Raw genomic sequence first — 20,314 nt, 5'->3', positions numbered from 1 at the left:
TTTGAATTTAATTAACTTTCATCTTTATAAAACAATAACAAAAAGAAGATATGTTTGCTTTTTTCATATCTGGTGGAATTTAAAGGAGGAAACAAAAGTGAAAAAGCCAACGGCACGCAGTATTCCCAAGTACTCTATGCGCTCGACGCTGCTTAACTTCGGTGATCGGACGTGAAACGGTGTTTTCAGCGTGATATGGCCGTTGCCGAGAGTGCTAGTTAATAATTCGAATTTAAATTAAGTGAGACAAATTAACCTTCATCATTTTAAAACAATAACAAAAAGAAAACATGTTTGCTTTTTTCATATCTATTAAAATTTAAAAGAGGAAAAAAAAGTGAAAAAGCCAACGGTACGCAGTGTTCCTAAGTGGTCTCTCTCTCCCATGTAGTGACTGCGCTCGACGCCGCTTAACTTCGGTTATCGGACGAGAACCGGTGTATTCAGCGTGATATGGCCGTTGCCGAGAGTGCTAGTTAATAATTTGAATTTAATTAACTTTCATCTTTATAAAACAATAACAAAAAGATATGTTTGCTTTTTTCATATCTGGTGGAATTTGAAAGAGGAAACAAAAGTGAAAAAACAAACGGCACGCAGTATTCCCAAATACTGTATGCGCTCGACGCTGCTTAACTTCGGTGATCGGACGTAAACCGGTGTTTTCAGCGTTATATGGCCGTTGCCGAGAGTGCTAGTTAATAATTCGAATTTAAATTAAGTGAGACAAATTAACCTTCATCATTTTAAAACAATAACAAAAAGAAAACCTGTTTGCTTTTTACATATCTATTAAAATTTAAAAGAGGAAAAAAAAGTGAAAAAGCCAACGGCACGCAGTGTTCCTAAGTGGTCTCCCTCCCAAGTTATGACTGCGCTCTACGCTGCTTAACTTTGGTTATCGGACGAGAATCGGTGTTTTCAGCGTGATATGGCCGTTGCCGAGGGTGCTAGTTAATAATTCGAATTTAAATTAAGTGAGACAAATTAACCTTCATCATTTTAAAACAATAACAAAAAGAAAACCTGTTTGCTTTTTACATATCTATTAAAATTTAAAAGAGGAAAAAAAGTGAAAAAGCCAACGGCACGCAGTGTTCCTAAGTGGTCTCCCTCCCAAATAATGACTGCGCTCGACGCTGCTTAACTTCGGTTATCGGACGAGAACCGGTGTATTCAGCGTGATATGGCCGTTGCCGAAAGTGCTGGTTAATAATTTGAATTTAATTAACTTTCATCTTTATAAAACAATAACAAAAATAAGATATGTTTGCTTTTTTCATATCTGGTGGAATTTGAAAGAGGAAACAAAAGTGAAAAAACAAACGGCACGCAGTATTCCCAAGTACTGTATGCGCTCGACGCTGCTTAACTTCGGTGATCGGACGTGAACCGGTGTTTTCAGCGTGATATGGCCGTTGCCGAGAGTGCTAGTTAATAATTCGAATTTAAATTAAGTGAGACAAATTAACCTTCATCATTTTAAAACAATAACAAAAAGAAAACATGTTTGCTTTTTTCATATCTATTAAAATTTAAAAGAGGAAAAAAAGTGAAAAAGCCAACGGCACGCAGTGTTCCTAAGTGGTCTCCCTCCCTAGTAGTGACTGCGCTCGACGCTGCTTAACTTCGGCTATCGGACGAGAACCGGTGTATTCAGCGTGATATGGCCGTTGCTGAGAGTGCTAGTTAATAATTTGAATTTAATTAACTTTCATCTTTATAAAACAATAACAAAAAAGAAGACATGTTTGCTTTTTTCATATCTGGTGGATTTTGAAAGAGGAAACAAAAGTGAAAAATCCAACGGCACGCAGTATTCCCAAGCACTGTATGCGCTCGACGCTGCTTAACTTCGGTGATCGGACGTGAACCGGTGTTTTCATCGTGATATGGCCGTTGCCGAGAGTGCTAGTTAATAATTCGAATTTAAATTAAGTGAGACAAATTAACCTTCATCATTTTAAAACAATAACAAAAAGAAAACCTGTTTGCTTTTTACATATCTATTAAAATTTAAAAGAGGAAAAAAAAGTGAAAAACCCAACGGCACGCAGTGATCCTAAGTGGTCTCCCTCCCAAGTAATGACTGCGCTCGACGCTGCTTAACTTCGGTTATGGGACGAGAATCGGTGTATTCAGCGTGATATGGCCGTTGCCGAGAGTCCTAGTTAATAATTTGAATTTAATTAACTTTCATCTTTATAAAACAATAACAAAAAGAAGATATGTTTGCTTTTTTCATATCTGGTGGAATTTGAAAGAGGAAACAAAAGTGAAAAAGCAAACGGCACGCAGTATTCCCAAGTACTGACTGCGCTCGACGCTGCTAACGTCGGCGATCGGACGAGAACCGGTGTTCTCAGGGTGATATGGCCGTTGCCGAGAGTGCTAGATAATAATTCGAATTTAAATTAAGTGAGACAAATTAACCTTCATCTTTTTAAAACAATAACAAAAAGAAAATATGTTTGCTTTTTTCATATCTATTGGAATTTAAAAGTGGAAAAAAAAGTGAAAAAGCTAACGGCACGCAGCTTTCCTAAGTGGTCGCCCTCCCAAGTACTGACTGCGCTCGACGCTGCTTAACTTCGGTTATCGGACGAGAACCGGTGTATTCAGCGTGATATGGCCGTTGCCGAGAGTGCTAGTTAATAATTTGAATTTACTTAACTTTCATCTTTATAAAACAATAACAAAAAGAAAACCTGTTTGCTTTTTACATATCTATTAAAATTTCAAAGAGGAAAAAAAAAGTGAAAAAGCCAACGGCACGCAGTGTTCCTAAGTGGTCTCCCTCCCAAGTAATGACTGCGCTCGACGCTGATTAACTTCGGTTATCGGACGAGAATCGGTGTTTTCAGTGTGATATGGCCGTTGCCGAGAGTGCTAGTTAATAATTCGAATTTAAATTAAGTGAGACAAATTAACCTTCATCATTTTAAAACATTAACAAAAAGAAAACATGTTTCCTTTTTTCATATCTATTAAAATTTAAAAGAGGAAAAAAAAGTGAAAAAGTCAACGGCACGCAGTGTTCCTAAGTGGTCTCCCTCCCAAGTAGTGACTGCGCTCGACGCTGCTTAACTTCGGTGATCGGACGTAAACCGGTGTTTTCAGCGTTATATGGCCGTTGGCGAGAGTGCTAGTTAATAATTCGAATTTAAATTAAGTGAGACAAATTAACCTTCATCATTTTAAAACAATAACAAAAAGAAAACCTGTTTGCTTTTTACATATCTATTAAAATTTCAAAGAGGAAAAAAAAAGTGAAAAAGCCAACGGCACGCAGTGTTCCTAAGTGGTCTCCCTCCCAAGTAATGACTGCGCTCGACGCTGATTAACTTCGGTTATCGGACGAGAATCGGTGTTTTCAGTGTGATATGGCCGTTGCCGAGAGTGCTAGTAAATAATTCGAATTTAAATTAAGTGAGACAAATTAACCTTCATCATTTTAAAACATTAACAAAAAGAAAACATGTTTCCTTTTTTCATATCTATTAAAATTTAAAAGAGGAAAAAAAAGTGAAAAAGTCAACGGCACGCAGTGTTCCTAAGTGGTCTCCCTCCCAAGTAGTGACTGCGCTCGACGCTGCTAACTTCGGTTATCGGACGAGAACCGGTGTATTCAGCGTGATATGGCCGTTGCCGAGAGTGCTAGTTAATAATTTGAATTTACTTAACTTTCATCTTTATAAAACAATAACAAAAAGAAAACCTGTTTGCTTTTTACATATCTATTAAAATTTCAAAGAGGAAAAAAAAAGTGAAAAAGCCAACGTCACGCAGTGTTCCTAAGTGGTCTCCCTCCCAAGTAATGACTGCGCTCGACGCTGATTAACTTCGGTTATCGGACGAGAATCGGTGTTTTCAGTGTGATATGGCCGTTGCCGAGAGTGCTAGTTAATAATTCGAATTTAAATTAAGTGAGACAAATTAACATTCATCATTTTAAAACAATAACAAAAAGAAAACATGTTTGCTTTTTTCATATCTATTAAAATTTAAAAGAGGAAAAAAAAGTGAAAAAGTCAACGGCACGCAGTGTTCCTTAGTGGTCTCCCTCCCAAGTAGTGACTGCGCTCGACGCTGCTAACTTCGGTTATCGGACGAGAACCGGTGTATTCAGCGTGATATGGCCGTTGCCGAGAGTGCTAGTTTTTAATTTGAATTTACTTAACTTTCATCTTTATAAAACAATAACAAAAAGAAGATATGTTGGCTTTTTTCATATCTGGTGGAATTTGAAAACGTCCGATCACCGAAGTTAAGCAGCGTCGAGCGCATAGAGTACTTGGGAATACTGCGTGCCGTTGGCTTTTTCACTTTTGTTTCCTCCTTTAAATTCCACCAGATATGAAAAAAGCAAACATATCTTCTTTTTGTTATTGTTTTAAAATGATGAAGGTTAATTTGTCTCACTTAATTTAAATTCGAATTATTAACTAGCACTCTCGGCAACGGGCATATCACGCTGAATACACCGGTTCTCGTCCGATAACCGAAGTTAAGCAGCGTAGAGCGCAGTCATAACTTGGGAGGGAGACCACTTAGGAACACTGCGTGCCGTTGGCTTTTTCACTTTTTTTTCCTCTTTTAAATTTTAATAGATATGTAAAAAGCAAACAGGTTTTCTTTTTGTTATTGTTTTAAAATGATGAAGGTTAATTTGACTCACTTAATTTAAATTCGAATTATTAACTAGCACTCTCGGCAACGGCCATATAACGCTGAAAACACCGGTTTACGTCCGATCACCGAAGTTAAGCAGCGTCGAGCGCATACAGTATTTGGGAATACTGCGTGCCGTTTGTTTTTTCACTTTTGTTTCCTCTTTCAAATTCCACCAGATATGAAAAAAGCAAACATATCTTTTTGTTATTGTTTTATAAAGATGAAAGTTAATTAAATTCAAATTATTAACTAGCACTCTCGGCAACGGCCATATCACGCTGAATACACCGGTTCTCGTCCGATAACCGAAGTTAAGCGGCGTCGAGCGCAGTCACTACATGGGAGAGAGAGACCACTTAGGAACACTGCGTACCGTTGGCTTTTTCACTTTTTTTCCTCTTTTAAATTTTAATAGATATGAAAAAAGCAAACATGTTTTCTTTTTGTTATTGTTTAAAAATGATGAAGGTTAATTTGTCTCACTTAATTTAAATTCGAATTATTAACTAGCACTCTCGGCAACGGCCATATCACGCTGAAAACACCGTTTCACGTCCGATCACCGAAGTTAAGCAGCGTCGAGCGCATAGAGTACTTGGGAATACTGCGTGCCGTTGGCTTTTTCACTTTTGTTTCCTCCTTTAAATTCCACCAGATATGAAAAAAGCAAACATATCTTCTTTTTGTTATTGTTTTAAAATGATGAAGGTTAATTTGTCTCACTTAATTTAAATTCGAATTATTAACTAGCACTCTCGGCAACGGCCATATCACGCTGAATACACCGGTTCTCGTCCGATAACCGAAGTTAAGCAGCGTAGAGCGCAGTCATTACTTGGGAGGGAGACCACTTAGGAACACTGCGTGCCGTTGGCTTTTTCACTTTTTTTTCCTCTTTTAAATTTTAATAGATATGTAAAAAGCAAACAGGTTTTCTTTTTGTTATTGTTTTAAAATGATGAAGGTTAATTTGTCTCACTTAATTTAAATTCGAATTATTAACTAGCACTCTCGGCAACGGCCATATAACGCTGAAAACACCGGTTTACGTCCGATCACCGAAGTTAAGCAGCGTCGAGCGCATACAGTATTTGGGAATACTGCGTGCCGTTTGTTTTTTCACTTTTGTTTCCTCTTTCAAATTCCACCAGATATGAAAAAAGCAAACATATCTTTTTGTTATTGTTTTATAAAGATGAAAGTTAATTAATTCAAATTATTAACTAGCACTCTCGGCAACGGCCATATCACGCTGAATACACCGGTTCTCGTCCGATAACCGAAGTTAAGCGGCGTCGAGCGCAGTCACTACATGGGAGAGAGAGACCACTTAGGAACACTGCGTACCGTTGGCTTTTTCACTTTTTTTTCCTCTTTTAAATTTTAATAGATATGAAAAAAGCAAACATGTTTTCTTTTTGTTATTGTTTTAAAATGATGAAGGTTAATTTGTCTCACTTAATTTAAATTCGAATTATTAACTAGCACTCTCGGCAACGGCCATATCACGCTGAAAACACCGTTTCACGTCCGATCACCGAAGTTAAGCAGCGTCGAGCGCATAGAGTACTTGGGAATACTGCGTGCCGTTGGCTTTTTCACTTTTGTTTCCTCCTTTAAATTCCACCAGATATGAAAAAAGCAAACATATCTTCTTTTTGTTATTGTTTTATAAAGATGAAAGTTAATTAAATTCAAATTATTAACTAGCACTCTCGGCAACGGCCATATCACGCTGAAAACACCGATTGTCGTCCGATAACCGAAGTTAAGCAGCGTAGAGCGCAGTCATTACGTGGGAGGGAGACCACTTAGGAACACTGCGTGCCGTTGGCTTTTTCACTTTTTTTTCCTCTTTTAAATTTTCATAGATATGTAAAAAGCAAACAGGTTTTCTTTTTGTTATTGTTTTAAAATGATGAAGGTTAATTTGTCTCACTTAATTTAAATTCGAATTATTAACTAGCACTCTCGGCAACGGCCATATAACGCTGAAAACACCGGTTTACGGCCGATCACCGAAGTTAAGCAGCGTCGAGCGCATACAGTATTTGGGAATACTGCGTGCCGTTTGTTTTTTCACTTTTGTTTCCTCTTTCAAATTCCACCAGATATGAAAAAAGCAAACATATCTTTTTGTTATTGTTTTATAAAGATGAAAGTTAATTAAATTCAAATTATTAACTAGCACTCTCGGCAACGGCCATATCACGCTGAATACACCGGTTCTCGTCCGATAACCGAAGTTAAGCAGCGTCGAGCGCAGTCAGTACTTGGGAGGGCGACCACTTAGGAACACTGCGTGCCGTTAGCGTTTTCACTTTTTTTTCCTCTTTTAAATTCCATTAGATATGAAAAAAGCAAACATATTTTCTTTTTGTTATTGTTTTAAAAAGATGAAGGTTAATTTGTCTCACTTAATTTTAATTCGAATTATTATCTAGCACTCTCGGCAACGGCCATATCACGCTGAGAACACCGGTTCTCGTCCGATCGCCGACGTTAGCAGCGTCGAGCGCAGTCAGTACTTGGGAATACTGCGTGCCGTTTGCTTTTTCACTTTTGTTTCCTCTTTCAAATTCCACCAGATATGAAAAAAGCAAACATATCTTCTTTTTGTTATTGTTTTATAAAGATGAAAGTTAATTAAATTCAAATTATTAACTAGCACTCTCGGCAACGGCAGTATCACGCTGAAAACACCGATTCTCGTGCGATAACCGAAGTTAAGCAGCGTCGAGCGCAGTCATTACTTGGGAGGGAGACCACTTAGGAACACTGCGTGCCGTTGGCTTTTTCACTTTTTTTTTCCTCTTTTAAATTTTTATAGATATGAAAAAAGCAAACAGGTTTTCTTTTTGTTATTGTTTTAAAATGATGAAGGTTAATTTATCTCACTTAATTTAAATTCGAATTATTAACTAGCACTCTCGGCAACGGCCATATCACGCTGAAAACACCGGTTCACGTCCGATCACCGAAGTTAAGCAGCGTCGAGCGCATACAGTATTTGGGAATACTGCGTGCCGTTTGTTTTTTCACTTTTGTTTCCTCTTTCAAATTCCACCAGATATGAAAAAAGCAAACATATCTTTTTTTATTGTTTTATAAAGATGAAAGTTAATTAAATTCAAATTATTAACTAGCACTCTCGGCAACGGCCATATCACGCTGAATACACCGGTTCTCGTCCGATAACCGAAGTTAAGCAGCGTCGAGCGCAGTCAGTACTTGGGAGGGCGACCACTTCGGAACACTGCGTGCCGTTAGCTTTTTCACTTTTTTTTCCTCTTTTAAATTCCAATAGATATGAAAAAAGCAAACATATTTTCTTTTTGTTATTGTTTTAAAAAGATGAAGGTTAATTTGTCTCACTTAATTTAAATTCGAATTATTATCTAGCACTTTCGGCAACGGCCATATCACGCTGAGAACACCGGTTCTCATCCGATCGCCGACGTTAGCAGCTTCGAGGGCAGTCAGTACTTTAGAATACTGCGTGCCGTTTGCTTTTTCACTCTTGTTTCCTCTTTCTAATTCCACCAGATATGAAAAAAGCAAACATATCTTCTTTTTGTTATTGTTTTATAAAGATGAAAGTTAATTAAATTTAAATTATTAACTAGCACTCTCGGCAACGGCCATATCACGCTGAATACACCGGTTCTCGTCCGATAACCGAAGTTAAGCAGCGTCAAGCGCAGTCACTACTTGGGAGGGAGACCACTTAGGAACACTGCGTGCCGTTGACTTTTTCACTTTTTTTTCCTCTTTTAAATTTTAATAGATACGAAAAAAGCAAACATGTTTTCTTTTTGTTATTGTTTTAAAATGATGAAGGTTAATTTGTCTCACTTAATTTAAATTCGAATTATTAACTAGCACTCTCGGCAACGGCCATATCACGCTGAAAACACCGATTCTCGTCCGATAACCGAAGTTAAGCAGCGTCGAGCGCAGTCATTACTTGGGAGGGAGACCACTTAGGAACACTGCGTGCCGTTGGCTTTTTCACTTTTTTTTCCTCTTTTAAATTTTAATAGATATGTAAAAAGCAAACAGGTTTTCTTTTTGTTATTGTTTTAAAATGATGAAGGTTAATTTGTCTTACTTAATTTAAATTCGAATTATTAACTAGCACTCTCGGCAACGGCCATATAACGCTGAAAACACCGGTTTACGTCCGATCACCGAAGTTAAGCAGCGTCGAGCGCATACAGTATTTGGGAATACTGCGTGCCGTTTGTTTTTTCACTTTTGTTTCCTCTTTCAAATTCCACCAGATATGAAAAAAGCAAACATATCTTTTTTTATTGTTTTATAAAGATGAAAGTTAATTAAATTCAAATTATTAACTAGCACTCTCGGCAACGGCCATATCACGCTGAATACACCGGTTCTCGTCCGATAACCGAAGTTAAGCAGCGTCGAGCGCAGTCAGTACTTGGGAGGGCGACCACTTAGGAACACTGCGTGCCGTTAGCTTTTTCACTTTTTTTTCCTCTTTTAAATTCCAATAGATATGAAAAAAGCAAACATATTTTCTTTTTGTTATTGTTTTAAAAAGATGAAGGTTAATTTGTCTCACTTAATTTAAATTCGAATTATTATCTAGCACTCTCGGCAACGGCCATATCACGCTGAGAACACCGGTTCTCGTCCGATCGCCGACGTTAGCAGCGTCGAGCGCAGTCAGTACTTGGGAATACTGCGTGCCGTTTGCTTTTTCACTTTTGTTTCCTCTTTCAAATTCCACCAGATATGAAAAAAGCCAACATATCTTCTTTTTGTTATTGTTTTATAAAGATGAAAGTTAAGTAAATTCAAATTAAAAACTAGCACTCTCGGCAACGGCCATATCACGCTGAATACACCGGTTCTCGTCCGATAACCGAAGTTAGCAGCGTCGAGCGCAGTCACTACTTGGGAGGGAGACCACTAAGGAACACTGCGTGCCGTTGACTTTTTCACTTTTTTTTCCTCTTTTAAATTTTAATAGATATGAAAAAAGCAAACATGTTTTCTTTTTGTTATTGTTTTAAAATGATGAATGTTAATTTGTCTCACTTAATTTAAATTCGAATTATTAACTAGCACTCTCGGCAACGGCCATATCACACTGAAAACACCGATTCTCGTCCGATAACCGAAGTTAATCAGCGTCGAGCGCAGTCATTACTTGGGAGGGAGACCACTTAGGAACACTGCGTGACGTTGGCTTTTTCACTTTTTTTTTCCTCTTTGAAATTTTAATAGATATGTAAAAAGCAAACAGGTTTTCTTTTTGTTATTGTTTTATAAAGATGAAAGTTAAGTAAATTCAAATTATTAACTAGCACTCTCGGCAACGGCCATATCACGCTGAATACACCGGTTCTCGTCCGATAACCGAAGTTAGCAGCGTCGAGCGCAGTCACTACTTGGGAGGGAGACCACTTAGGAACACTGCGTGCCGTTGACTTTTTCACTTTTTTTTCCTCTTTTAAATTTTAATAGATATGAAAAAAGGAAACATGTTTTCTTTTTGTTAATGTTTTAAAATGATGAAGGTTAATTTGTCTCACTTAATTTAAATTCGAATTATTTACTAGCACTCTCGGCAACGGCCATATCACACTGAAAACACCGATTCTCGTCCGATAACCGAAGTTAATCAGCGTCGAGCGCAGTCATTACTTGGGAGGGAGACCACTTAGGAACACTGCGTGCCGTTGGCTTTTTCACTTTTTTTTTCCTCTTTGAAATTTTAATAGATATGTAAAAAGCAAACAGGTTTTCTTTTTGTTATTGTTTTAAAATGATGAAGGTTAATTTGTCTCACTTAATTTAAATTCGAATTATTAACTAGCACTCTCGCCAACGGCCATATAACGCTGAAAACACCGGTTTACGTCCGATCACCGAAGTTAAGCAGCGTCGAGCGCAGTCACTACTTGGGAGGGAGACCACTTAGGAACACTGCGTGCCGTTGACTTTTTCACTTTTTTTTCCTCTTTTAAATTTTAATAGATATGAAAAAAGGAAACATGTTTTCTTTTTGTTAATGTTTTAAAATGATGAAGGTTAATTTGTCTCACTTAATTTAAATTCGAATTATTAACTAGCACTCTCGGCAACGGCCATATCACACTGAAAACACCGATTCTCGTCCGATAACCGAAGTTAATCAGCGTCGAGCGCAGTCATTACTTGGGAGGGAGACCACTTAGGAACACTGCGTGCCGTTGGCTTTTTCACTTTTTTTTTCCTCTTTGAAATTTTAATAGATATGTAAAAAGCAAACAGGTTTTCTTTTTGTTATTGTTTTATAAAGATGAAAGTTAAGTAAATTCAAATTATTAACTAGCACTCTCGGCAACGGCCATATCACGCTGAATACACCGGTTCTCGTCCGATAACCGAAGTTAGCAGCGTCGAGCGCAGTCACTACTTGGGAGGGAGACCACTTAGGAACACTGCGTGCCGTTGACTTTTTCACTTTTTTTTCCTCTTTTAAATTTTAATAGATATGAAAAAAGGAAACATGTTTTCTTTTTGTTAATGTTTTAAAATGATGAAGGTTAATTTGTCTCACTTAATTTAAATTCGAATTATTAACTAGCACTCTCGGCAACGGCCATATCACACTGAAAACACCGATTCTCGTCCGATAACCGAAGTTAATCAGCGTCGAGCGCAGTCATTACTTGGGAGGGAGACCACTTAGGCACACTGCGTGCCGTTGGCTTTTTCACTTTTTGTTTCCTCTTTCAAATTCCACCAGATATGAAAAAAGCAAACATATCTTCTTTTTGTTATTGTTTTATAAAGATGAAAGTTAAGTAAATTCAAATTATTAACTAGCACTCTCGGCAACGGCCATATCACGCTGAATACACCGGTTCTCGTCCGATAAACGAAGTTAGCAGCGTCGAGCGCAGTCACTACTTGGGAGGGAGACCACTTAGGAACACTGCGTGCCGTTGACTTTTTCACTTTTTTTTCCTCTTTTAAATTTTAATAGATATGAAAAAAGGAAACATGTTTTCTTTTTGTTAATGTTTTAAAATGATGAAGGTTAATTTGTCTCACTTAATTTAAATTCGAATTATTAACTAGCACTCTCGGCAACGGCCATATCACACTGAAAACACCGATTCTCGTCCGATAACCGAAGTTAATCAGCGTCGAGCGCAGTCATTACTTGGGAGGGAGACCACTTAGGAACACTGCGTGCCGTTGGCTTTTTCACTTTTTTTTTCCTCTTTGAAATTTTAATAGATATGTAAAAAGCAAACAGGTTTTCTTTTTGTTATTGTTTTATAAAGATGAAAGTTAAGTAAATTCAAATTATTAACTAGCACTCTCGGCAACGGCCATATCACGCTGAATACACCGGTTCTCGTCCGATAACCGAAGTTAGCAGCGTCGAGCGCAGTCACTACTTGGGAGGGAGACCACTTAGGAACACTGCGTGCCGTTGACTTTTTCACTTTTTTTTCCTCTTTTAAATTTTAATAGATATGAAAAAAGGAAACATGTTTTCTTTTTGTTAATGTTTTAAAATGATGAAGGTTAATTTGTCTCACTTAATTTAAATTCGAATTATTAACTAGCACTCTCGGCAACGGCCATATCACACTGAAAACACCGATTCTCGTCCGATAACCGAAGTTAATCAGCGTCGAGCGCAGTCATTACTTGGGAGGGAGACCACTTAGGCACACTGCGTGCCGTTGGCTTTTTCACTTTTTGTTTCCTCTTTCAAATTCCACCAGATATGAAAAAAGCAAACATATCTTCTTTTTGTTATTGTTTTATAAAGATGAAAGTTAAGTAAATTCAAATTATTAACTAGCACTCTCGGCAACGGCCATATCACGCTGAATACACCGGTTCTCGTCCGATAAACGAAGTTAGCAGCGTCGAGCGCAGTCACTACTTGGGAGGGAGACCACTTAGGAACACTGCGTGCCGTTGACTTTTTCACTTTTTTTTCCTCTTTTAAATTTTAATAGATATGAAAAAAGGAAACATGTTTTCTTTTTGTTAATGTTTTAAAATGATGAAGGTTAATTTGTCTCACTTAATTTAAATTCGAATTATTAACTAGCACTCTCGGCAACGGCCATATCACACTGAAAACACCGATTCTCGTCCGATAACCGAAGTTAATCAGCGTCGAGCGCAGTCATTACTTGGGAGGGAGACCACTTAGGAACACTGCGTGCCGTTGGCTTTTTCACTTTTTTTTTCCTCTTTGAAATTTTAATAGATATGTAAAAAGCAAACAGGTTTTCTTTTTGTTATTGTTTTAAAATGATGAAGGTTAATTTGTCTCACTTAATTTAAATTCGAATTATTAACTAGCACTCTCGCCAACGGCCATATAACGCTGAAAACACCGGTTTACGTCCGATCACCGAAGTTAAGCAGCGTCGAGCGCATACAGTACTTGGGAATACTGCGTGCCGTTGGCTTTTTCACTTTTGTTTCCTCCTTTAAATTCCACCAGATATGAAAAAAGCAAACATATCTTCTTTTTGTTATTGTTTTATAAAGATGAAGGTTAATTAAATTCAAATTATTAACTAGCACTCTCGGCAACGGCAATATCACGCTGAATACACCGGTTCTCGTCCGATAACCGAAGTTAAGCAGCGTCGAGCGCAGTCAGTACTTGGGAGGGCGACCACTTAGGAACACTGCGTGCCGTTAGCTTTTTCACTTTTTTTTCCTCTTTAAAATTCCAATAGATATGAAAAAAGCAAACAGGTTTTCTTTTTGTTATTGTTTTAAAATGATGAAGGTTAATTTGTCTCACTTAATTTAAATTGGAATTATTAACTAGCACTCTCGCCAACGGCCATATAACGCTGAAAACACCGGTTTACGTCCGATCACCGAAGTTAAGCAGCGTCGAGCGCAGTCACTACTTGGGAGGGAGACCAATTAGGAACACTGCGTGCCGTTGACTTTTTCACTGTTTTTTCCTCTTTTAAATTTTAATAGATATGAAAAAAGGAAACATGTTTTCTTTTTGTTAATGTTTTAAAATGATGAAGGTTAATTTGTCTCACTTAATTTAAGTTCGAATTATTAACTAGCACTCTCGGCAACGGCCATATCACACTGAAAACACCGATTCTCGTCCGATAACCGAAGTTAATCAGCGTCGAGCGCAGTCATTACTTGGGAGGGAGACCACTTAGGAACACTGCGTGCCGTTGGCTTTTTCACTTTTTTTTTCCTCTTTGAAATTTTAATAGATATGTAAAAAGCAAACAGGTTTTCTTTTTGTTATTGTTTTAAAATGATGAAGGTTAATTTGTCTCACTTAATTTAAATTCGAATTATTAACTAGCACTCTCGCCAACGGCCATATAACGCTGAAAACACCGGTTTACGTCCGATCACCGAAGTTAAGCAGCGTCGAGCGCATACAGTACTTGGGAATACTGCGTGCCGTTGGCTTTTTCACTTTTGTTTCCTCCTTTAAATTCCACCAGATATGAAAAAAGCAAACATATCTTCTTTTTGTTATTGTTTTATAAAGATGAAGGTTAATTAAATTCAAATTATTAACTAGCACTCTCGGCAACGGCAATATCACGCTGAATACACCGGTTCTCGTCCGATAACCGAAGTTAAGCAGCGTCGAGCGCAGTCAGTACTTGGGAGGGCGACCACTTAGGAACACTGCGTGCCGTTAGCTTTTTCACTTTTTTTTCCTCTTTAAAATTCCAATAGATATGAAAAAAGCAAACATATTTTCTTTTTGTTATTGTTTTAAAAAGATGAAGGTTAATTTGTCTCACTTAATTTAAATTCAAATTATTAACTAGCACTCTCGGCAACGGCCATATCACGCTGAAAACACCGGTTAACGTCCGATCACCGAAGTTAAGCAGCGTCGAGCGCATACAGTACTTGGGAATACTGCGTGCCGTTGGCTTTTTCACTTTTGTTTCCTCTTTCAAATTCCACCAGATATGAAAAAAGCAAACATATCTTCTTTTTGTTATTGTTTTATAAAGATGAAAGTTAAGTAAATTCAAATTATTAACTAGCACTCTCGGCAACGGCCATATCACGCTGAATACACCGGTTCTCGTCCGATAACCGAAGTTAGCAGCGTCGAGCGCAGTCACTACTTGGGAGGGAGACCACTTAGGAACACTGCGTGCCGTTGCCTTTTTCACTTTTTTTTCCTCTTTTAAATTTTAATAGATATGAAAAAAGGAAACATGTTTTCTTTTTGTTAATGTTTTAAATGATGAAGGTTAATTTGTCTCACTTAATTTAAATTCGAATTATTAACTTGCACTCTCGGCAACGGCCATATCACACTGAAAACACCGATTCTCGTCCGATAACCGAAGTTAATCAGCGTCGAGCGCAGTCAGTACTTGGGAGGGTGACCACTTAGGAACACTGCGTGCCGTTAGCTTTTTCACTTTCTTTTCCTCTTTAAAATTCCAATAGATATGAAAAAAGCAAACATATTTTCTTTTTGTTATTGTTTTAAAAAGATGAAGGTTAATTTGTCTCACTTAATTTAAATTCGAATTATTAACTAGCACTCTCGGTAACGGCCATATCACGCTGAAAACACCGGTTCACGTCCGATCACCGAAGTTAAGCAGCGTCGAGCGCATACAGTACTTGGGAATACTGCGTGCCGTTGGCTTTTTCACTTTTGTTTCCTCCTTTAAATTCCAGCAGATATGAAAAAAGCAAACATATCTTTTTGTTATTGTTTTATAATGATGAAGGTTAATTAAATTCAAATTATTAACTAGCACTCTCGGCAACGGCCATATCACGCTGAATACACCGGTTCTCGTCCGATAACCGAAGTTAAGCAGCGTCGAGCGCAGTCACTACTTGGGAGGGAGACCACTTAGGAACACTGCGTGCCGTTGACTTTTCCACTTTTTTTTCCTCTTTTAAATTTTAATAGATATGAAAAAAGCAAACATGTTTTCTTTTTGTTATTGTTTTAAAATGATGAAGGTTAATTTGTCTCACTTAATTTAAATTCGAATTATTAACTAGCACTCTCGGCAACGGCCATATCACGCTGAAAACACCGGTTTACGTCCGATCACCGAAGTTAAGCAGTGTCGAGCGCATACAGTATTTGGAAATACTGCGTGCCGTTTGTTTTTTAACTTTTGTTTCCTCTTTCAAATTCCACCAGATATGAAAAAAGCAAACATATCTTTTTGTTATTGTTTTATAAAGATGAAAGTTAATTAAATTCAAATTATTAACTAGCACTCTCGGTAACGGCCATATCACGCTGAATACACCGGCTCTCGTCCGATAACCGAAGTTAAGCAGCGTCGAGCGCATTCAGTACTTGGGAGGGCGACCACTTAGGAACACTGCGTGCCGTTAGCTTTTTCACTTTTTTTCCCTCTTTTAAATTCCAATAGATATGAAAAAAGCAAACATATTTTCTTTTTGTTATTGTTTTAAAAAGATGAAGGTTAATTTGTCTCACTTAATTTAAATTCGAATTATTATCTAGCACTCTCGGCAACGGCCATATCACGCTGAGAACACCGGTTCTCGTCCGATCGCCGACGTTAGCAGCGTCGAGCGCAGTCAGTACTTGGGAATACTGCGTGCCGTTTGCTTTTTCACTTTTGTTTCCTCTTTCAAATTCCACCAGATATGAAAAAAGCAAACATATCTTCTTTTTGTTATTGTTTTATAAAGATGAAAGTTAATTAAATTCAAATTATTAACTAGCACTCTCGGCAACGGCCATATCACGCTGAATACACCGATTCTCGTCCCGTAACCGAAGTTAAGCAGCGTCGAGCGCAGTCATTACTTGGGAGGGAGACCACTTAGGATCACTGCGTGCCGTTGGCTTTTTCACTTTTTTTTCCTCTTTTAAATTTTAATAGATATGAAAAAAGCAAACATATTTTCTTTTTGTTATTGTTTTAAAAAGATGAAGGTTAATTTGTCTCACTTAATTTAAATTCGAATTATTATCTAGCACTCTCGGCAACGGCCATATCACGCTGAGAACACCGGTTCTCGTCCGATCGCCGACGTTAGCAGCGTCGAGCGCAGTCAGTACTTGGGAATACTGCGTGCCGTTTGCTTTTTCACTTTTGTTTCCTCTTTCAAATTCCACCAGATATGAAAAAAGCAAACATATCTTCTTTTTGTTATTGTTTTATAAAGATGAAAGTTAATTAAATTCAAATTATTAACTAGCACTCTCGGCAACGGCCATATCACGCTGAATACACCGATTCTCGTCCCATAACCGAAGTTAAGCAGCGTCGAGCGCAGTCACTACTAGGGAGGGAGACCACTTAGGAACACTGCGTGCCGTTGACTTTTTCACTTTTTTTTCCTCTTTTAAATTTTAATAGATATGAAAAAAGCAAACATGTTTTCTTTTTGTTATTGTTTTAAAATGATGAAGGTTAATTTGTCTCACTTAATTTAAATTCGAATTATTAACTAGCACTCTCGGCAACGGCCATATCACGCTGAAAACACCGGTTTACGTCCGATCACCGAAGTTAAGCAGCGTCGAGCGCATACAGTATTTGGGAATACTGCGTGCCGTTTGTTTTTTAACTTTTGTTTCCTCTTTCAAATTCCACCAGATATGAAAAAAGCAAACATATCTTTTTGTTATTGTTTTATAAAGATGAAAGTTAATTAAATTCAAATTATTAACTAGCACTCTCGGCAACGGCCATATCACGCTGAATACACCGGCTCTCGTCCGATCACCGAAGTTAAGCAGCGTCGAGCGCAGTCAGTACTTGGGAGGGCGACCACTTAGGAACACTGCGTGCCGTTAGCTTTTTCACTTTTTTTTCTTCTTTTAAATTCCAATAGATATGAAAAAAAGCAAACATATTTTCTTTTTGTTATTGTTTTAAAAAGATGAAGGTTAATTTGTCTCACTTAATTTAAATTCGAATTATTATCTAGCACTCTCGGCAACGGCCATATCACGCTGAGAACACCGGTTCTCGTCCGATCGCCGACGTTAGCAGCGTCGAGCGCAGTCAGTACTTGGGAATACTGCGTGCCGTTTGCTTTTTCACTTTTGTTTCCTCTTTCAAATTCCACCAGATATGAAAAAAGCAAACATATCTTCTTTTTGTTATTGTTTTATAAAGATGAAAGTTAATTAAATTCAAATTATTAACTAGCACTCTCGGCAACGGCCATATCACGCTGAATACACCGATTCTCGTCCCATAACCGAAGTTAAGCAGCGTCGAGCGCAGTCATTACTTGGGAGGGAGACCACTTAGGATCACTGCGTGCCGTTGGCTTTTTCACTTTTTTTTCCTCTTTTAAATTTTAATAGATATGAAAAAAGCAAACATATTTTCTTTTTGTTATTGTTTTAAAAGATGAAGGTTAATTTTAGTGCTTTAAACCGAACACAGTTATCTGATTTGTGATCCGAACAGATCAAATATCTTTGGTTGACTTCAGCTATCAGTTAAACAGTTGAGAGCCATTTTCACTTCAGATCAGATGCCTTTTTGTGATACACATTCGGATCAAATCATATCTGACATAAAAACGAGATTGTAGACATTTAAAACAGATATCTGTGGCATCGGTCGTAGTTTCGGATTAATATCTATTAAGAATTTATACGCTTCAACAGTAGCGTCGCTAGGGTTTGAAATTTTGGGGGGGGGGCAAATCTGGGCAAACTAGTTATTATAAGAAATTAAGAAAAAAAATTGCATAATGGGTTCATTGGAAAATGTGTAGACCTTTAAAACTATCCGTAAATTTGTGTCAACGTGAAATTATTCGTATTTTAAAGATATACAACCTTTTATTGATAAAAACTACGGAACCGATTATGAAGGAATTTCACTCGTCTTAAGTTCATTTTTAGTTTTGGTTAGCTTTTAGTCCACACAAGTGGGACTTCCTTCGAAAGAATATGAAACATTTTACTTGTCTCCATCTGTTCTTTTCTTCAAAATTGTATTGCTTGATATTGAAATTCATCTATGCAGAGATGAAAGTTAACGAATCTATCATTATAATTTTTTTATATATTGCTACAGAATATTAGGTTGCTAACAGCAATTTTTTGGTAGGGTTTACGGATTATTTTGGGGGGGGGCTAAGTTTGGAATTTGGGAGGGCTATAGCCCCCCCAAAAAAGGCCTAGCGACGCCACTGCTCTTCAAATGTATTCATAACGCATATACTTAAAAAAATCCAGACAAATTGTATATTTGTTGGAAGTTGGATGTCGAGGAAAACAGTTCAGTTTATTTTCCCAAACAATTGACTTGGTACTAGTAGAGATGTGAGTCGGTAAATTACCGGTGGTAATTTTCCAAATTTCCGTAATTTTATTATGGTATGAATTATCAGACATTTTTAAAATTTTTGAGCTCTGGGAGTGAAACCAAGTGTACTAACCTTCCAGAGAATAAAACAATGTCCTTTCTTACTTCGGAGTCCCCTTTTCCTCTATACCCCTTTCGTTCATGCGGCTGTTCTAGCTTAAAATAGTGGTTCACACATCCTCATATCAAATGTGGATGAGAGGGAAAGTATGACAATGGCCATAGAGCCTGTGTTAAAAAACGTGGACATCAAAGTTTCGCCAATAACTATTTAGTCAATTTAGTCTACTAGTGACTGATGGACTTGCAAACTCTCGACTGAAAGTAGTTCAGACATTTATTCTCCTTGGTTTAACCATAGCCCACTCGATCACGCTAAAGCTAAATTACCGAGATTTGTTTTAAACGTATCTAGTTTTACGTGCTCTTCTATTGCTTCGATAACCTTACTTAAATACTTCAAATACCTTTTAAAAGATTACCAGCTACTCTGTCCTTCCTACAAACACAAATCGAGGAAGTTCTAGCATACACAATAGCAGACGACGGTAACCGAGTAACCGCGAATTAACACAAGACCTATTTTAAGGGAGTGAACAGGCCCAGTATAGCTACGCCAATAAAACGGTCAACTACGGCGAAACTCTGACGACTCGCGACTTTTGGCCATTTTCATACTTTTGCTCTCATTCACATTTGCTCATATTGTTAGTCACTTAAGTAGTGTTTTCTTAAAAGCCGGACCAAGTAGTCACACGCACATGCTAGTGCTCTTTAATTTTGAACAAGGGCTCATTACGCGTAAAAGGTCATTTTATATTCTATGATTAACTATTACTGTATTTACTTCCAAATGGACTTGCCAGGAACCAGCCAGCACTAAAAATAGTTAGATAAAGATCTGATTATAAATGCCACGGCTGTCGTCTTGGTAGCAGAAGCCGCAAAATCATGTAAATCAGCTTATATTGTGCTCAAAATTCAACTTCGTTGAAATTTAATTTACTGTACAAACAAGTAAAATATAAATTACCAAATTTAGTGATGAACTGTAATTTTGGTTTTACCAAAATCTGAATCAGTAATTTACGGGGTAAATTACCGATTTTTAAATCTACGTTATTTTCACATCACTACGTACGAGGTGAGACTAGTCCCTAGAAGCGGGCAATTATTCGTGTGGCACCAATTTATTCAAAATCACAACACTGTTCGCGATTGTAATTTATTCCACCTATTAAACAAGATAGAAAGAAGTTTTCACACGAGAGGATGCCTATGATTTA

General features: G+C 37.5%; 48 pseudogenes; 38 read left to right on the top strand and 10 right to left on the bottom strand.

The window, feature by feature from the left end:
* Positions 1 to 824: 824 nt before the first annotated feature.
* Positions 825 to 943, bottom strand: LOC149670651 (5S ribosomal RNA; annotated as a pseudogene).
* Positions 944 to 1,079: 136 nt separating this feature from the next.
* LOC149670650 (5S ribosomal RNA) lies at positions 1,080 to 1,198 on the bottom strand (annotated as a pseudogene).
* Positions 1,199 to 1,559: 361 nt separating this feature from the next.
* On the bottom strand, positions 1,560 to 1,678 carry LOC149670649 (5S ribosomal RNA; annotated as a pseudogene).
* Positions 1,679 to 2,521: 843 nt separating this feature from the next.
* On the bottom strand, positions 2,522 to 2,640 carry LOC149670648 (5S ribosomal RNA; annotated as a pseudogene).
* Positions 2,641 to 2,763: 123 nt separating this feature from the next.
* On the bottom strand, positions 2,764 to 2,882 carry LOC149670647 (5S ribosomal RNA; annotated as a pseudogene).
* Positions 2,883 to 3,019: 137 nt separating this feature from the next.
* Positions 3,020 to 3,138, bottom strand: LOC149670646 (5S ribosomal RNA; annotated as a pseudogene).
* A 138-nt stretch (positions 3,139 to 3,276) lies between these two features.
* On the bottom strand, positions 3,277 to 3,395 carry LOC149670645 (5S ribosomal RNA; annotated as a pseudogene).
* Positions 3,396 to 3,532: 137 nt separating this feature from the next.
* Positions 3,533 to 3,650, bottom strand: LOC149670644 (5S ribosomal RNA; annotated as a pseudogene).
* Positions 3,651 to 3,773: 123 nt separating this feature from the next.
* On the bottom strand, positions 3,774 to 3,892 carry LOC149670643 (5S ribosomal RNA; annotated as a pseudogene).
* A 137-nt stretch (positions 3,893 to 4,029) lies between these two features.
* LOC149670642 (5S ribosomal RNA) lies at positions 4,030 to 4,147 on the bottom strand (annotated as a pseudogene).
* Positions 4,148 to 4,456: 309 nt separating this feature from the next.
* Positions 4,457 to 4,575, top strand: LOC149670641 (5S ribosomal RNA; annotated as a pseudogene).
* Positions 4,576 to 5,431: 856 nt separating this feature from the next.
* On the top strand, positions 5,432 to 5,550 carry LOC149670640 (5S ribosomal RNA; annotated as a pseudogene).
* Positions 5,551 to 6,391: 841 nt separating this feature from the next.
* On the top strand, positions 6,392 to 6,510 carry LOC149670639 (5S ribosomal RNA; annotated as a pseudogene).
* A 359-nt stretch (positions 6,511 to 6,869) lies between these two features.
* Positions 6,870 to 6,988, top strand: LOC149670638 (5S ribosomal RNA; annotated as a pseudogene).
* Positions 6,989 to 7,349: 361 nt separating this feature from the next.
* LOC149670637 (5S ribosomal RNA) lies at positions 7,350 to 7,468 on the top strand (annotated as a pseudogene).
* A 359-nt stretch (positions 7,469 to 7,827) lies between these two features.
* Positions 7,828 to 7,946, top strand: LOC149670636 (5S ribosomal RNA; annotated as a pseudogene).
* A 361-nt stretch (positions 7,947 to 8,307) lies between these two features.
* Positions 8,308 to 8,426, top strand: LOC149670635 (5S ribosomal RNA; annotated as a pseudogene).
* Positions 8,427 to 8,563: 137 nt separating this feature from the next.
* Positions 8,564 to 8,682, top strand: LOC149670634 (5S ribosomal RNA; annotated as a pseudogene).
* Positions 8,683 to 9,040: 358 nt separating this feature from the next.
* On the top strand, positions 9,041 to 9,159 carry LOC149670633 (5S ribosomal RNA; annotated as a pseudogene).
* Positions 9,160 to 9,520: 361 nt separating this feature from the next.
* On the top strand, positions 9,521 to 9,638 carry LOC149670632 (5S ribosomal RNA; annotated as a pseudogene).
* A 137-nt stretch (positions 9,639 to 9,775) lies between these two features.
* On the top strand, positions 9,776 to 9,894 carry LOC149670631 (5S ribosomal RNA; annotated as a pseudogene).
* A 123-nt stretch (positions 9,895 to 10,017) lies between these two features.
* Positions 10,018 to 10,135, top strand: LOC149670630 (5S ribosomal RNA; annotated as a pseudogene).
* A 137-nt stretch (positions 10,136 to 10,272) lies between these two features.
* LOC149670629 (5S ribosomal RNA) lies at positions 10,273 to 10,391 on the top strand (annotated as a pseudogene).
* Positions 10,392 to 10,529: 138 nt separating this feature from the next.
* On the top strand, positions 10,530 to 10,648 carry LOC149670628 (5S ribosomal RNA; annotated as a pseudogene).
* Positions 10,649 to 10,785: 137 nt separating this feature from the next.
* On the top strand, positions 10,786 to 10,904 carry LOC149670627 (5S ribosomal RNA; annotated as a pseudogene).
* Positions 10,905 to 11,027: 123 nt separating this feature from the next.
* Positions 11,028 to 11,145, top strand: LOC149670626 (5S ribosomal RNA; annotated as a pseudogene).
* A 137-nt stretch (positions 11,146 to 11,282) lies between these two features.
* Positions 11,283 to 11,401, top strand: LOC149670625 (5S ribosomal RNA; annotated as a pseudogene).
* Positions 11,402 to 11,524: 123 nt separating this feature from the next.
* LOC149670624 (5S ribosomal RNA) lies at positions 11,525 to 11,642 on the top strand (annotated as a pseudogene).
* A 137-nt stretch (positions 11,643 to 11,779) lies between these two features.
* Positions 11,780 to 11,898, top strand: LOC149670623 (5S ribosomal RNA; annotated as a pseudogene).
* Positions 11,899 to 12,021: 123 nt separating this feature from the next.
* Positions 12,022 to 12,139, top strand: LOC149670622 (5S ribosomal RNA; annotated as a pseudogene).
* Positions 12,140 to 12,276: 137 nt separating this feature from the next.
* On the top strand, positions 12,277 to 12,395 carry LOC149670621 (5S ribosomal RNA; annotated as a pseudogene).
* A 123-nt stretch (positions 12,396 to 12,518) lies between these two features.
* On the top strand, positions 12,519 to 12,636 carry LOC149670620 (5S ribosomal RNA; annotated as a pseudogene).
* A 137-nt stretch (positions 12,637 to 12,773) lies between these two features.
* On the top strand, positions 12,774 to 12,892 carry LOC149670619 (5S ribosomal RNA; annotated as a pseudogene).
* Positions 12,893 to 13,030: 138 nt separating this feature from the next.
* On the top strand, positions 13,031 to 13,133 carry LOC149670618 (5S ribosomal RNA; annotated as a pseudogene).
* Positions 13,134 to 13,255: 122 nt separating this feature from the next.
* LOC149670617 (5S ribosomal RNA) lies at positions 13,256 to 13,374 on the top strand (annotated as a pseudogene).
* Positions 13,375 to 13,511: 137 nt separating this feature from the next.
* LOC149670616 (5S ribosomal RNA) lies at positions 13,512 to 13,630 on the top strand (annotated as a pseudogene).
* Positions 13,631 to 13,767: 137 nt separating this feature from the next.
* On the top strand, positions 13,768 to 13,886 carry LOC149670615 (5S ribosomal RNA; annotated as a pseudogene).
* A 138-nt stretch (positions 13,887 to 14,024) lies between these two features.
* Positions 14,025 to 14,127, top strand: LOC149670614 (5S ribosomal RNA; annotated as a pseudogene).
* Positions 14,128 to 14,249: 122 nt separating this feature from the next.
* LOC149670613 (5S ribosomal RNA) lies at positions 14,250 to 14,368 on the top strand (annotated as a pseudogene).
* A 362-nt stretch (positions 14,369 to 14,730) lies between these two features.
* LOC149670612 (5S ribosomal RNA) lies at positions 14,731 to 14,848 on the top strand (annotated as a pseudogene).
* Positions 14,849 to 14,984: 136 nt separating this feature from the next.
* On the top strand, positions 14,985 to 15,103 carry LOC149670611 (5S ribosomal RNA; annotated as a pseudogene).
* A 137-nt stretch (positions 15,104 to 15,240) lies between these two features.
* On the top strand, positions 15,241 to 15,343 carry LOC149670610 (5S ribosomal RNA; annotated as a pseudogene).
* Positions 15,344 to 15,462: 119 nt separating this feature from the next.
* On the top strand, positions 15,463 to 15,581 carry LOC149670609 (5S ribosomal RNA; annotated as a pseudogene).
* A 359-nt stretch (positions 15,582 to 15,940) lies between these two features.
* On the top strand, positions 15,941 to 16,059 carry LOC149670608 (5S ribosomal RNA; annotated as a pseudogene).
* A 361-nt stretch (positions 16,060 to 16,420) lies between these two features.
* Positions 16,421 to 16,539, top strand: LOC149670607 (5S ribosomal RNA; annotated as a pseudogene).
* Positions 16,540 to 16,900: 361 nt separating this feature from the next.
* On the top strand, positions 16,901 to 17,019 carry LOC149670606 (5S ribosomal RNA; annotated as a pseudogene).
* Positions 17,020 to 17,378: 359 nt separating this feature from the next.
* On the top strand, positions 17,379 to 17,497 carry LOC149670605 (5S ribosomal RNA; annotated as a pseudogene).
* Positions 17,498 to 17,859: 362 nt separating this feature from the next.
* On the top strand, positions 17,860 to 17,978 carry LOC149670604 (5S ribosomal RNA; annotated as a pseudogene).
* Positions 17,979 to 20,314: the final 2,336 nt, after the last annotated feature.

Source organism: Phalangium opilio, unplaced genomic scaffold, assembly GCF_054372755.1.
Source record: "Phalangium opilio isolate 3A_F unplaced genomic scaffold, DU_Popi_V2 ptg000054l_1, whole genome shotgun sequence".
Lineage (NCBI taxonomy): Eukaryota > Metazoa > Arthropoda > Arachnida > Opiliones > Phalangiidae > Phalangium > Phalangium opilio.
The sequence above is the reverse complement of the archived record's forward strand: the minus strand, read 5'-3'. Positions and strand labels throughout refer to the sequence as shown.